Here is a 13,281-nt window from a genome sequence, read left to right on the forward strand (position 1 = left end):
AACAGAGTCCCCAAGAACAAAGGATCTTCGCAAGTCTAGAAGTCTCCAGCATGCCTCAACGGGAAACCTCACGTCCTGCATCTGAAAACCACAAAATCCGCATGGGTGAGAACCAGAGGTCCCCAGCATGGTAACAGCTTCCACATATATAATACATAATAATAGAGGAAAGCCAAAGGCAATCCTAGTACTTCCTCCAGATAATATCAAAGCTTATAAACAAGCTAAACCATATAAGGGCATCTGACTAAAGATTCTTCAGTCTAACTAATACTTCCCTTTCCGATTCCTTCAAACCTCCCAACCACCAGCAGGAGTATAATGTAGCAAACACAGTTATATCAAACAAAGAATATACAAATAGGAACAGTTAAGGCATTTAGACAATTAGCAAGTAATATGCAGTCAAATAGGCAATCTCAAACAATTCATATAGTATGCATATGATGAATGCCTGTCCCTAATGGCTGATGATATCATCTGTCGGTTATAGAGCCAACCCGACAAGTCCTGGCAGCTAACCATTGGACTGTCCCTCTGTTGCGCATCCCCAACTTGAGTTATACTCATCATAAACTTGATCATAATCATGATCCATATCCATCACCCTCACTGGTGAATATTTACGGGGGCGAGCTCATCCGGGCCTTTCACAGTGCCCGGCCACACTTACGACATAGGGTTAACAGAGCTTCGAGTCTCAACCTGGAGCACGTGGTGGCTAGCCACTGCTACTACCCAGGGAAACCCTCATCTCCGATGGTGGAAGTGCAAACATTCACAATTCATTCAACAGCATATATGCATTTATACTTAGCCATAAACATGGCTCCGCCGTCATACGGCAATAATCTAGCCATCCGACTCACGGTTAAATCCATAACCAGCCAATTCATTAACATTTACGGCCCTTCGGCCCATGGCATAACAAGCACCTCCACCGCCATTCTCCGCATCTCACATAATCATCTTTGATCCTCAATGATCATACATATTTCCCCCTTACTTCACTCGCAAGTTACCACATTCACTGTAACAACCCCGGTTTTTGAGTATGTGAGATCTTTTCTGAAAGTACGGAGAACTCCGGAGGATCAGTAAGGGGAGAAGCTCTGATATATTATCAAGTATCTCAATCCTAATTGTCATTATGTCATCTTTAAGCTAGAACCTTTTATGGGGCAATCTCGATAATGCAGTTACGAAGAACATAATATAGCGAAACAATAAACAGAAGATAAAGATAGAAATAAAAAGTAGAGACAACAGAACACAAACAGATGGACACCAGGAAATAAAGCACACACCTAGCACTCAAGCAGACAAACATAAAGAAATAATCACACACAAGAAGAAAAGCAACAGAGAGTGATGTGCAGACAAGAATGATGCATGTCTAGCCCTAGCACAGGCCATGAGCTCATGTGTCGGTTGGCTGCCCGCAATCCCGACATTTATCCGGTCACGAGTGATCCCGATTTTCCGGATACGATTTTCCGTTCCTAAATAAATGCGCATATAATAATAGCCGCTCATTTGAGACAGCCTCTGCTTACTGCAGGAAAATATATATATACTCTGCTCTGCTCTGGGGAAGCGGAAAATAGCTGTAGGTAACTTAGTTTCCCTACAGAAGCTCTGGGTTGCATTAAGCAACTAATATATATTAAATATAGCTCGGGGTTGCATCAAGCAACTAATATATATTAAATATAGCTCTGGGTTGCATCAAGCAACTAATATATATACATATCTCTTTACTCTGTTCTGGTTGCCCTTTTCTCTGTATCTCTTTACTCTGTTTTAATTACTCTGTTCTCTGTATCTCTTTTCTCTTCTCTGATTACTCTTTTCATCTGTATCTATATCACTCTTTTTCTCTTTATATCTTTATTTTATTCCGGTTACTCTATTTTCTGTGTTTCTCTACTCTACTTTGATTTCTCTGCTTAACGTATGTATTTAAAGCTTATGTAAAATTCGGTATGAATAGTTAACCTGTCCCAAATATAGGTTCATTAAGTCTATACTGAAACAGTTTAACTTTTCATATTATACCTAACCCTAGTCACAACTCAAGTACTAACTAAGTTGCCCTAGTTCGTTCACTAGTCTCTGTCTGTTTTTCTGTCGTTAAAACATTACAGACTTTTTCTTGGATTTTTATCTTTCCTTTGACTTTTATCTTTCTTTTATCTTTACCTCACTAATATGTTCTTACCACTCCCTAAGTGTTTTATGAAGGTAATTAGGAGAATTCTGCACTTAAAGTTGTCTTTCTAAAGCTTTTACGGAAAACTGCCTTTTTCGCATTATTTTATTATTTTTATTAAAATATTATTTTTATTTAAATATTATTATTTAATATTTTATTATTATTTATTATTTTATTATTAATTTTCAAAAATTAACTTACCTTTTACTTTTAACCTTTAAAATTCACTTTTTACCACCCGTAACTTTTAATATTTCTACTTTTACCACTCTAACTTTCAGAAATTACTAAACAACCCCTTAAACACCAAAAATTTTACTTCCTTGCCCTTTTTAAGATCTAAGGCCTGTTCTTCATTGTTCTTCATCACACTCAAAGTGTTCTTCATGTTCTTCATAAATTCTTCAGATTCTTTCTCTGTTTTTATCCGTTTTTCAGTCTTTTCAGCAACCGATTTTTACTACAATTCATAATAAATTAGCAGCCACTAAAACCCCATCTTTTCTACATGATTTCATCACAAATTGAACCTCAATTTAAGCCTAGGGTTTCATTTTTCCAGCTGCTCCAAGAACATGAACATAAAGCTTGAATTTTATCAAATTTCATCAAAATTTCACCAAATTTTCACCAAGAATCAATCATATATGCAACCAATTTTTAGCACAGCCAAATAATACAACATTCACACATCTCAAACACAAATAATCAAGATTAATTTCGTGACACCCTACCTGGTTTTGCTGCTCCTAATTCAATCAAACTTTCAGGTGGTCCTTAAGCATTTTTTCCTCCTAAATCACACCAAGAAAACACATATTTAACCATGTTTCCTTGAAACCGAATCAAAAGAGAGATGGTGCAGCCAACTCACTTTGATCCCAGCCTTGATAAGTCATATGATCATGTAGAGAAAGAAGAGAGGATCATTTTGGTCGGATTGGAATTTTGATTTGAGTTTTAGTTCAGCAGAAATCAAGCTTTGAAGATTTGGAACTAAGAACTTTTCTCTCTTTTTCTCTCTACCTATTTTCGGCCACAAAGTGAAAATGAGCCAGCCTTGGAGGTTTTGGGGGTGTAGGGTGAGTTGTGATTGGTTGGTTTGGAGGTGGATTAAAATAATATTAAAATATCTCAGGTGTATAACTACTAAAACTAGGTGTATCGGAACACTTGCAAAAACATCTCTAAAAATTATTTTCTGAGCTACTAGCATAAATGACACTAGTAACATATTTATTATGAGAATAAAACATGAATAATGAGGCCTTAGCATTGCTAAAGTCATCAGAGAGTGCTGGTGCTAAGCTGCACCAGTAAACTGTGAACCCGGTTAAACCGATTTTCTGTTTTTAACTAAAACTGACCAGGTAACCTTATAATATCATTCAAGAAACTTTTATTACTAATATAATGATAATATTACCCTATTATCTCTCTTCTCTCATGAATCGAGTCCGGTTCGTCAAACTGAGACTATCTACGAAAAACCGGATCAAAACTCCTAACCGATACGGTTCAAAAACTATGTTCTTCGTAACTGCATTATCGAGCTTGCCCCATAAAAGGTTCTAGCTTAAAGATGACATAATGACAATTAGGATTGAGATACTGGATAATATATCAGAGCTTCTCCCCTTACTGATCCTCCGGAGTTCTCCGTACTTTCAGAAATGATCTCGCGTACTCGAAAACCGGGGTTGTTACATTCACTAGCCCTTTTTCTCATGCTAGGTATATCATAATGATTTAAGACATAAATGGTGAGATCGGAGGCTTAGAAGTATGAGATTTGGCTTTTAAAACTCAAAAATCAACTTTGGGATGAAAACAGGGCCACGCTTACGCGCACTCCACGCGCACGCGTGGATGGCCTCAAAAACTCATCGACGCGTAAGCGTCATGCACGCTAACGCGTGGATTAAAAATTTGCCAATCGACGCGCACGCGTCAACCACGCGTACGCGTGGGTGTTCTCGTGCCCCAGGCACAACACTGGCACAGTTCTGACATAACTCTCTGGAAAAATGACTGGGCATTGGGTGCAGCACAATCGGCGCGTCCGCGCACATCACGCGTACGCGTGAATGGCATTTTCTGGAAGATCGGCGTGTACGCGCCAAGTGCGCGTACGCGCAAGGGGTTATTCAGCTAAAAATTTTCTAAGTTAAAAGCTGCAGAATTCACAGATTCAAACCCCTATCTTCCAATGGACATAACTTCCTCATTTTAAATCATTTTTCACACGTTCTTCGAACGGCATGGACATCCCGGATCAAATTTCATTTCTAAACAGATTTGGTACAAAACAGAGATCCGTAGTCCAAGTTATGTCCCACCCAAGTATGCCCAAAACCATGTTTTTCATAAAAACCACAAAGTGCCATTTTCAAAACAAGTCATTTCCAATTCTTTTCAAAATCAATCAAAACATGCCAATTTCATCCCTTTTCTTTGAAATCAATCAAATTATATTAAATCCAACAGCAAGCCCCATCAACTCACACAATGAGACTTTACCACAATTTACAAAATCACTAGCTCATCATTTTAGCCCACTTCACCCAAGTGGCTCAAACTCAAACATATTAACATATCATATACTATTCCTCATGCCAATTCTCAACAACACCAATTCCAATAATTCATTATTGTACACAATCAACATCATACCCACCATCAACATGGTTCAACCCACAATTCAACCATATCAAGCATATATCACAACATGTATATTTCTCATACATCATACCACCAAGGCATCAATAATCATCATCACATATATGACCACATCATATATCTCAATCATTCAACAATATCAACAATTCAATGCCTATCTTAGGGCCTCTAGCCTAAGTATTTTCTACCACATTACATATTAGATACGGGAAACCGAAACCATACCTTAGCCGATTTCCCAAGCTCAACCGGAGCACTTCCAAATCACTTATCCACAAGCTCTCAAGGCCTCAAAACCTCCAAGAACAGATTTTTCACCACCAAATCCCTTCTTAAGCTTTCCAAAATCACCAATCAAGCTCCAATATTTACACATACACAACCTAAGCCACAATCATCATACCCATACACAACATCTCAATACCCAAACATCATAGAACAACAAAATTACACTAGGGTTGAGAATCTTACCACACCCAAGGTCCAAGGAGACAAGATTAACCTTCTCCTTTAAGAGAGTTGGGTCCTATAACATCAAAGAACCCAAAATCTCAACATTTTTGCTCATGAAACTCGAAATCAAGGCTGGAAATTCGAAGAGCAAAACGTGGCTTACCTCAAGATTAATTGTATGGGTTTTGTAGAGCTTTCCGCGGTGAACGCGTGGCCGCAAACGGAGCGGCAATCGGAGCTCTAGATCAAAAGTTATGGTGGTTTGAAGATCAAGTGAGAGAAAGAACTTGAGAGAGTGTTCTTCTCCCCCTTTCTCTCTAATTTCAGCGCGTGTGTGTAACAAGTGAGGAGAGAGAGTGCTGAAAACTAGGGTTTTGGTCTAGTTATGTTGGGCCAAGGGCCCACTTTGGGTCTAGTTGGCCCGGTTTGGCCCGTTCGGTCCAATCTTGGTCCGAATTCCATAAAATTGGTACCGAAATTCTCGTCTCAATCTCCTCTATCATATTTAGCCATAAAAATCACATTTTAGGCTTTCTAGAATAATTCTCATTTATGGGTTAATTAGCCGTTAATTAACCGGGTTTTACATGGCATCCTCCACTTCCTAAGTTGCTTCTTCTACTGAATGATTTTTTTAAACAACTTTTACAGATGCTATCTCTTTAGAATGTAGTTTCTTTACTTGGCGATCAACTATAGCCACTGGTTCCTCCAAAAGATAAATCCTCCTTTAGCTCTATGGCTTGTGGTGCGAGCAAATAAGATGGGTGAGGAAGATATTTGCGCAACATTGATATGTGAAACATTGGATGGATCATGCACAAGTTAGGCGGCAGTGCCAATTGGTAAGCAACTGCACCTATTCTGTCCAATATCTCAAATGGATAATATAACGAGGACTAAGCTTGTCTCTTTTTCCAAAACTTATCACTCATTTCATAGGCGACACTCTAAGAAATACTTGATCACCCACTAAAAATACTAAGTTACACCTTCTGTTATCCACATAAGCCTTCTGCCTACTTTGAGCTGCTAATAAGCGTTCTCTTATTAACCTCACCAACCTCAATCCACCTAATAGGTGACATGCATTTTCTCCCATAAAGAGTCTCAAATGGTGCCATTTGAATGCTGGTTTGATAACTATTATTATAAGAGAACTCAATCAAAAGTAGATAGCTTTCCCAATTCCCACCAAAATCTAGAACACAACACCTTAAAATGTCTTCTAATGTTTGGATCGTTCTCTCCAATTGTCCATCGGTCTAAGGGTGAAAAGCTGTGCTAAGATCCAGACGAGTTCCTAACTCTCTCTAAAAATATTTCTAAAAATGAGAGGTGAATTGAGGTCTGCGATTTGAAATAATGGACACTGAAATTTCATGTAGTTTAACTATCTCATCAACATAAAGTTGAGTATACCAAGCTGCACTAAAAGTTGTTTTCACCGGAAGAAAGTGGGCTGACTTCGTCATTCTATTCATAATTACCCAATTAAATCAAAACCTTTAAAGCTATGAGATAAACTTGTTATAAAATCCATCATAATCCTTTCCCACTTCTATTCAGGTATCTCAATTTGTTGTAATAACCCAACAGATCTTTGATGTTCAACCTTAATCTGTTGAAATTTTAAGCAATGAGAAACAAAAACTCCTATATTTTTCTTCGTGCCTTCCCACCAAAATAATTATTTCAAATCTTGATACATCTTGTTATAACCTGGATGAACTGTGTCCTTAGAATTATGAACCTCCTCCAAAATAGCTTTCTTCAAGTTGTGGTTATCTGGCACACATAAGCGTTGCCCACAACGCAAAACATCTTGATCAAAATAAAAGTTTGAGTTCTTTCCATTGGGAATATCTTCCATAAATTTTTTTAAGTTTAGGTCATCACTTTGTGCAACCTTAATTTGTTCTATCAGAGAAGATTGGGCTCGAACATTTGCTAAGAAATCTCCTGATTCTCTGAGGTCAAAGATTCTACCAGCCTCCAATTGGTGGACTTCTTCAACAATTGATCTCCTTGCAAGAGTGATATGGGCCAAACTACCTATCGAATTTCTACTAAGGGAATCAGCCACAACATTTGCCTTGCCAAGATGATACAAGATGATACAATCATAAACATTTAGCAACTCCATCCATTTCCGTTGCCTCAAATTCAATTCCTTTTGTTGAAATATATACTTCAAACTCTTGTGGTCTGTATAGATCTCACAAGTCTCACCATAAAGGTAGTGCCTCCAAATCTTCAAAGCAAAAATGATCGCTGCCATTTTCAAGTCATGAGTTGGATAATTCTGCTCATGCTTCTTGAGTTGTCGCAAGGCATAGGAAATAACGCGGCCATGATGCATCAATACACAACCAAGTCCTATCCGAGATGCATCGCAAAAGAATGAGAATCCCCAGACCCGGAAGGTAAAACAAGAATAGGCACTGAGATTAGACAAGCCTTAAGCGTCTGAAAACTTCCTCACACGCTTCTGACCATTGAAACCTTATATTCTTCTGGGTTAACTTGGTTAATGGTGCAGAAATTCTCGAGAAGTCCTTGATGAATCGCCGATAGTAGGCGGCTAACCCTAGAAAGCTACGGATTTCTGTCACTGTAGTAGGCCTTGGCCACTTCTGAACGGATTCAACTTTCTTTGGATCCACCATGATTCCATCTCTTGATACAACGTGCCCCAAAAATGTCACTTGATCAAGTCAAAACTCACATTTAGAAAACTTAGCATAAAGCTTGTGATTCCTTAAGGTTTGTAACACAATCCTCAAATGATACTCATGTTCTGTAGCACTTTTCGAATACACCAAGATGTCATCGATGAAGATGATAACAAAACGATCTAAGAAAGGTTTGAACATTCAATTCATCAGATTCATGAGAGCTGCTGGCACATTTGTCAAACCAAAGGACATTACAAACAACTCATAGTGTCCATAGCGGGTACAAAAAGAAGTTTTTAGAATGCCTTCCTCTTTTATCTTCAATTGATAGTACCCTAAATGCAAGTCAATTTTAGAGAAATAGGTAGCTCCTTGAAGTTGATCAAACAAATCATCAATCCTTGGCAATTGATACTTATTGCGAACAGTTATCTTATTGAGTTGACGATAGTCCACACATAATTGTATCGTTACATCCTTTTTTTTAACGAATAGAACAGGAGCTCCCCACAAGAAAGTGCTAGGACGAATGAATCCTTTCTCTAGCATGTCTTTGAATTGAACCTTTAATTCTTGTAACTTAGTTGGAGCTATACGATAGGGAGGAATAGACATAGGCTGGACTCCCAGAGCTAACTCTATGAAAAACTCATCTTCGCGGTCAGGTGGCATCCCTGGTAGCCTATCAGGGAACACATCAAGAAATTCTCTAATAATAAGAAATTAATTAAGACTAGGAACTTTAGCATCAATATCTCTAACGACTTCCAGAAATCCTTGGCTCCCCTTATCCATCAATTGTATAGCACTTATCGATGAGATTATGCTAGCTAAAGTGGGACAATCGTCACCCTTAAAAACAAAAGGTAAGATATTCAGAATGTCAAACTTCACAGTTTTGGAGTAACAACCTACCTCAGCATGACAAGTTGCTAACCAATCCATACCTAGGATAACATCAATGTCTTCCATTGGTTCTAGATGAATTAAGTCAGCTAAAGTATCAACTGTATTAATTCCAACAACACAAGACCAAAACACGACTCGAACCATCGTGGAGACTCCAAGTGGAGTGCCACTATGAAATGGGTGGGATAACAGTTCAAGTTGTTTATCTAACCGAGATGCAAGATATGGAGATACATATGAATAATGAAAACCCATATCAAATAACACTCGAGCATCTAAAGAACAAACTTGTAGAGTACTTGCCACCACAGCATTAGAAACTTGAGTATTCTGATGTGTCAAAGCGTACACACATGCCTGACCTCTCCCTCTCTGTCTCTCTCATTTATTATAAGTCTGACCCCTATCACCAGCTCCTATGTCGCTAGGATCAGAAGAATTCCCAATAGACATAACTAAAGATGATGGCATTGGTGTTGTCAGACGTGCAATACCTGGAGCAAAGCCTCCTCTAGAATTAGGACAATATCTCTTAAGATGACCAGATTGGCCACAACCAAAACATGCTCCAGTGGCCTTGAAACATATACCAAAATGGTAACTCCCACACTGATGGCAGTAGCACTGAGTTGGCCTTGTCTGATTTGAACCTTGTGCACTAGATTGAGAGGTGCCATTAACAAAAGATCTGAGACTCGAAACACTCATGAGAGCAGATTCAGAAGAAGCAACCCCACCAAAAGATGTTTGAGGACGAACTCGATAACCCAAATAACCTTGCTGATTAGTCTGACCAAGATAAGACTAAAATGCTCATAAACTAGATCTATCAGAAAATTGTCCCTTCATCTTGGGCTTCTTACCAACATCCTTAAAAGCATTTCTCTCTGCTATTCCAGCTTCAATTCTATAAGCAGAGTTTAGGATATCTTTAAAACACATGTGTCCGACTTCAGGCATAAGAGTAGTAAACATAGGTTCTACCAACCCACAAACGAACCGACGAACTTTCATTTCTTCTGAATTCACCAAGTACAGAGAACTCTTAAAAAGTCTAGTAAACTCCTTAGCATACTCAGTCACTGTCATATTCTTTTATCTTAATCTTTCAAAGGCAATTTCATCTTCTACTTGCTTGTTAGCTGGATAAAATCGGGCAAAAAAACTCTTCGGTGAACTCTTCCTAAGAAGGAGGAGGAAGTCCAGCTGCTTCTTTGCTCTCAAGAAGAGATTCATACCAATATCTTGCTAAACTGCGTAAGTTGTATGATACTAACTCAACAGCCCATTCTTTGGTGCACTTGAGAGCCCGAATAACTTTCTTTGCATCCTCTAGATATTGTTGTAGATCTTCATCCAAGGAATCTTCTTGAAAGTAGACGAATTTAACTTCAAATACTTTTCAATTGGTGGCTCTTGATCTATAAACAATTGATGAGCTCTTTGAGGCTAAAGATTTGGCACATTAGAAAGTTCCGCTTCACCCCTATTTTGATTTGTTAGGACCCGTAATACCGCATTAAGGGTTTGATTCATTCCCCTCAATTCAGCTGCCAAGTCTGCTTGAGCCACTCCTACTACGGAGTTTTCTTGAACTCCCTCACGGGGTATCCCTTCTTTATGCCTATCAGTTATCCTTTGTCTCCTTGGTTTTTGTCGAAGTGCTCCAAATAGTGGAGAAACTGCCCTATTGGATTCAGCGGTATCAGGAGCACGAACATCTCCACTACGTTTTTTCTTAGGTGGCATATTTCACCTATTGAGTAAGTAAGGTGATTGAATCATAAACAACATATGTATATTAGGTTCAAAGACAGTAGGACAGACAGAAAGAATTATGAGAACAAAAGATTGAGGATAACTTCCTATAGGCCGATAGTAATATCACACTTTATGAAAATGGGCCGGCTTCCGTTTGCACAATTGTGATCTTACTAAAGGACACTTGCTCCATATTACATAGGATAGCCTAACGCTCTGGTACCACTTTGTCATAATCCGAACCAAGCCATGACTGGCGCTCAAGGGACAAATCCCTCAGCAAGCCAATCGACCAAGTCTTTAGAAAAGCGGACAGAGTCTCCTTTATTCTTAGAGTCTTACCAACATGAATATTATCTTCCTGTATCAATAATAAACATCCATTTCCAAAGATAACAATAACAACATATTCCAATCATATCTACAACCAAACATGTCAAAAGTCACATCATATATATTAAGTTGATAACTAAAGTAACAATCCATACGTTTTACATAACCAACTCATAATTACTATCTAAACAGTTCGAGATTTAAAATAACATAACCCAAATGAGGACCCTGCTTGTGACATATGGGGCATTGACATAATCGAGATTTTGAACAAAGGTTCCATTACATAATTACTTAGTCCTTAAAAAGAAGAAGGGATCACCAAAATGACTAAGATCTACTCAGGGGCAGGTGGAATGAAACATGGAATAACACGTGTATCTGAAAAATATGTGAATATAATAGGGTGAGTTTTGCAACTGAGTGAGCAAATATTACATCTATAACCCACACGAGACAATGCCAATTTTTTCATGAAAATTATATTTCTTTCCAAAGATGAGGAATTCATATTAATTAATTATCCAAATAAATAGATAAATAATTAAGCGGAATGAACTAAAATGAGAGTTCTCATTTCAGAAGTTAAATCAAATCGAATATTACACACTTAGGACAACTCCACCTCTAAGGGTAGTCCTTTCCTCTAGTGTGCCTATACGGTATAACAGATCCAACGTGTGGTCTAACTACACGTTAGGCTAGCAACGCCCCTGTTAGCTGAGGTCTGAGCTAGATGCATCTAGATTAACGTCATAACCGCCGTTAATTACGGTTTTTTAGTCAGAGGCTCCCAAACCAATCCAAACCAAATCACATATAACCATTTCTAATACTTGTAACATATTACTAAATTTCATAGAGTATATATAAGAATGCATATTAAAAATTTAATTAAAGTTTAATAAATACAAATAAAAAAAATAAGTATGCTTTTGAAAATATATAAATATCGTCTCGTGTGTGTCTTTATAAAATTATGAGTTTTTTCAGAAATCGATATCCATTCCAATTATTCAAAAATCACAACAATCAAATATTTTCAACTGCTAAAAATAATTATTTGATTTAAATATTGATAATAGTATACTTAAAAATAATTATAGACATAATATCTACTCACAACTTGATTCCAAGGAACCGCAAGCAACTCTGAGCGCGTCAACGAGCTACCAAATGATGTTTAATAACTCTACAACTCTAGAAATATGACAATAATAATATTTGTGAGTTACTAATGTTGTCAATTATCATAATCTCACTCACTTTGACAAAAACCCCAAATTTTCTAACCTAATAACTCTAATTTCGGATTTTGCTATACTCACAAGTATAGAGATGATAAAAATTAGAGATATAGTTAATTATTAAGTCAAAAAGTTACTTTAAAATTTCAATAATAACCGAAACTCAAAAGTTGAATACTTTGCTCACTCATTAAGTTGAAACTCTATAATTTAGGATTGTGATAAATGAAATTTGAATGAATAAAATAGAGTAGAGAAGGAGAAGGAAGTAAAATGAAAGAAGTGAGTTTAAAGATAGTGTGTAATTACAAGAAAAAGAAATGAAAAGATAGAAAGGACGAGGGAGATGAAAGAGACAAGAAAGGAGAAGGGTGAAGCTGAGAAAGGGAAGAAAATTAGGTAGGGTTCGGAAACTTTCCTGACGAAAATAAGAGGGATTAATGGGATCACGTGCTTTTCACGTGCCTCTCCTCTCTTTTTTTTCCGGTTATAAGTTATAACAATAATAAATTAATTTATAATTATATATAATAATTTTTTAATATATACTAAATACATATTAGAAATATTGGCACCTTATTCTTCTTTATATTATGGTGAAAATTCATATGTAATTATTTTTATGTGAAGTTGTTAATTGAAAATCTTTCAATAATTTAATATATCTATCTATCTATTTTTATCATATAAAAATTGATACCAACTTCTTGTACAATAAGTCTAAGTCATGTGTTTTTCTTCTAATGATGCCACATCAGCAATTTTGATGATTTGACAAAATTTAAAAATCAACCAGTAAAATTTTTTAAAAAAATTAAAAGAAAAAACTCTTATTTATTATTATTTATTTAAACAAAAAGTACTAATTAAATATAATAAATATACATTAAAAATGTCATAATAATAATTATAAAAATTTCAGTTATAAATATTAAAATTTTACAATGTATATATGTTAATAGTATATTTATCTTACTCTTTTAAATAAGTTTAAATTTGACATATT

This window comes from Arachis stenosperma, chromosome 2 (genome assembly GCF_014773155.1).
Source record: "Arachis stenosperma cultivar V10309 chromosome 2, arast.V10309.gnm1.PFL2, whole genome shotgun sequence".
Taxonomy (NCBI): Eukaryota; Viridiplantae; Streptophyta; class Magnoliopsida; order Fabales; family Fabaceae; genus Arachis; species Arachis stenosperma.